The sequence below is a fragment of the Triticum aestivum genome, chromosome 3A (genome assembly GCF_018294505.1).
Source record: "Triticum aestivum cultivar Chinese Spring chromosome 3A, IWGSC CS RefSeq v2.1, whole genome shotgun sequence".
NCBI lineage: Eukaryota > Viridiplantae > Streptophyta > Magnoliopsida > Poales > Poaceae > Triticum > Triticum aestivum.
Window position 1 is genome coordinate 270,687,159 of NC_057800.1, and position 3,625 is coordinate 270,690,783.

The following is a 3,625-nucleotide window of genomic DNA, read 5'->3' on the forward strand; positions in this document are numbered from 1 at the left end:
GGCGTGCATGTCTTTGCCTTATCCCATTTCCAGGCACCGGCGATGTCTTACTGGCTCCCACAATGATAAGCCACCCGTTGGCATATGTCGCACCTACCACCCGACATTTGGCGCCCACAGTCGGGCCAGGTGCACCGTCGTCCGGAGACCTGTTCTGGACGGGAACCTTATTCCTCCCCCGCGAGCGTAGCCAGCCCGGCATGCTCGATGGCGCTTGCCACGATGCGCTGCAAGGCGTCACGAGCATCTGCGCGGCAGGCGGCCTCGCCGATCTCCTCGACAAAACTCTCATCTCTGATGAGCTCGCCTCCGATGCGGGCACCGACCACCTCGCCAACCTTCTCGGTCAGCTCCATGTCTCCAGCGAGCCCGCTGCGGATCTGGAGTCGGTTGGCTCCACTGACCCGATGCCTGGCGACTCCGACACGGCCTCCTACGACACCTTCCCCACCAACGTCGCGATCTACAACGACCCGCTTCCTCGAACTGACGGCTGCGATGCTGTCACCGCCGAAGTGATGGTTGTCGGCCACGGCGGCCTGACCGACGAGAGCGCCCACGACGCCTTGCGCGCAGCGGCCCACGACTTGTCCGCTCCCCTCCCGGCTGATGCTGACGACGAAGCACTGGAAGCACGCCGCCTCGCCCTCCTCGCAGAGGGCCGGAGGCTGGCCTCCATAAGACGCCTCACTAAGGCCTACCAGCGTGAAGCTGACTGCGCCACCTTCAGCACGCCGGCCCGGGGCGGGCCAAGCCGGGCCGGCCTTGTCAAGCAACGCGGCGCCGTCATCGCCGACACGCTGGGAGTCGACCGCCTGGTCTATGCCACGCCGCTCGAGAACTTGCGTGCCGCCCAGGCGGCCGTAGACGAGTTGGACGGCTTGGAGGCCGAAGACCTCCCCCACATGACCCGGCGCATCCAGCAACTGATCGACGCAGCCGCGCAGCGGCACGAAGCAGAGGCCCGTGCGGGAAGCCCTCCCCCGTGCCGAGATCACAGCGTGACGTCCCGGACGCCGACTACGAGCAATACCCGCGCGCGACGCGAGAAGGAGTCGGCTACCAGCCGCAGCCGGACCCGGATCTCCATCGAGCGAGACGCGGACAGTCATCCCCGAGCCATGGAATGGCGAGGCAACCCGCCTCCGCCTCCGCCCCGTGGAGAGAGATATCCCGCCTCGCCGCCAGTGGCGCACCCGACTCTCAGCGGCCGGCTAGGCCGCCGTGAAGGAATCGGCGAGAGCGACACCCGCCATCGGATCGACCACCTGGCGCGATCCCTGGTGTTGGAAGAAGAAGACGATGTCGGCCCGCCTTGTTTCGGCCCCCGCATCCGCGACGAGCCCTTTCCCAAAGGGTTCTCGCTCCCAAGAGACACGCCCAAGTACAACGGCTCCGTAAAGCCGGAAGATTGGTTGATCGACTACTCCACGGCGGTTAGCATAGCCAACGGCAACCGGAGTGTTGCCGTGAAGTACGTGCCCCTCGTGCTGCAAGGCACGGCGTGGACCTGGCTCAACAGCCTCAAGCCGCGTAGCATCAACAGCTGGCTAGATTTCACAGAAGCCTTCATCCGCAACTTCACCAGCACCTACAAGCGGGCTCCCAAGCCCAGACAGCTCTCCTTGTGCGTACAAGGCCCCGCCGAGTCCACTCGCGATTACCTCACGCATTGGGCCGAGCTCCGCAACTCCTGCGAAGGGGTGCACGAGGTGCAAGCCATAGAATACTTCACAGCCGGATGCCGAGAAGGCACCCTCCTCAAGCACAAGCTCCTCTGCGACGAACCGGCTACCCTCGACGAACTTCTGGACATAGCGGATAAGTACGCCACCGCCGACTCCTCGATGACCGAGCTTCGGGTAGACGCGTCCGGAAAGGTACTCAACCCGGCGCCCAAGACGCCGGCTGGGGACTCCGGCCGACACCCCAACTCGAACGACCACAAGCGCAAGGGCCCCGCGCCCCCTCCCGCCAGTCGACAGGTGGCCACAGTCGAAGACGCGCCGCCTGAAGAACGACCGGCGCCCAAGAAACCCAAGGGCGGCAGGCCGGCTTGGCAGCCCGCTTTCTCCTACGAGCAAACTCTCGACGCCACTTGCAAGTTCCACAGCGGCGCGAAGCCGTCCAACCACACGACCCGGAAGTGCAATTGGCTCACCCGAATCTCCAAGGGCGAGGGTCTCTTGCCACCTCCACCCGCCGGCCCGCCGCCTCCGGCCCCGCCGCCTCCGGCCGCTCGGCCCACAGTCGGAGCCGTGCATGACGAGTTCCCTGACGAGCAAGCCACCTACATCGTCTTTACCAGCCAGCCCGAAGACCGGCGCAGCAAACGCCGAGAGCACCAGGAAGTCAGCGTGGTCGCTGCCAACCCCTTCGGACACATGCATTGGTCAGAAAAGCCCATCAGCTGGAGCCGGGCCGACCATCCGGAGGTGATGCCGTGTCCCGGCTCTTATGCTTTGGTCCTGGAAGCCACCCTTGCAACGGACAGACGTGCCGCCCGCTTCTCCCGTATGTTGATAGACAGCGGGAGCAGCATCAACATCCTGTACCATGACACCCTGGAAAAGCTAAATGTCAAGACGAAGCAGCTGATGCCTACGCGGACAGTGTTCCATGGCATCGTACCCGGCCTGTCCTGCGCCCCCATTGGCAAAATCAAGATTGATGTACTTTTTGGGGACAAGGAGCATTTCTGTCGGGAAGTGATCTGGTTTGAAGTGGTGGACCTGGAGAGCCCTTACCATGCATTGCTTGGCCGACCTGCTTTGGCCAAATTCATGGAAGTTCCCCACTATGCATACCTCAAGATGAAGATACCAAGCACCAAAGGCGTCATCACCGTAGCCGGTGATTATAAGAAGTCCTCCGAGTGTGCGGCGGCCAGCAGCCGGCTGGCCGAGTCCCTTGTGATTGCCGAAGAGAAGAAGATGCTGGACCGAGCCGTGGCCATGGCCGGCAAGCAGTCGGCCGTGTCCCCCGACCCCAAGGAGCACGATGCTCAGGGATCTTTCCAGCCGGCCAAGGAGACGAAGAAGATACCTCTTGACCCCGAGCATCCAGAGAGCTTTGCCGTCATCGGGGCGAACCTGAACAGCAAATAGGAAGGCGAGCTCACCGATTTCCTCCGTGAGAATCGGGACATCTTTGCATGGTCCCCCAAGGACATGCCGGGTGTTCCGAGGAAATTCGCCGAGCACAAACTACACGTTCGAGAAGACGCAAAGCCAGTCAGGCAACCCCTTCGCCGATTGTCGGAGGAGAAGCGTAGGATTGTAGGGGAGGAGATAGCCCGGCTCTTGGCGGCCGGCTTCATCATGGAAGTTTTCTTTCCAGAGTGGCTCGCCAACCCGGTCCTTGTGCTAAAGAAGAACAACAAGTGGCGCATGTGTATAGACTACACGAGCCTCAACAAGGCCTGCCCCAAAGATCCTTTTGCCCTACCAAGGATTGACCAAGTGATAGACTCCACAGCCGGATGCGAGCTGTTGAGTTTTTTGGATGCTTACTCCGGATACCATCAGATAAAGCTAGACCCGGACGACCGCCTGAAGACCGCCTTCATCACGCCATTTGGAGCCTTCTGCTACCTGACTATGACATTCGGCTTGAGAAATGCCGG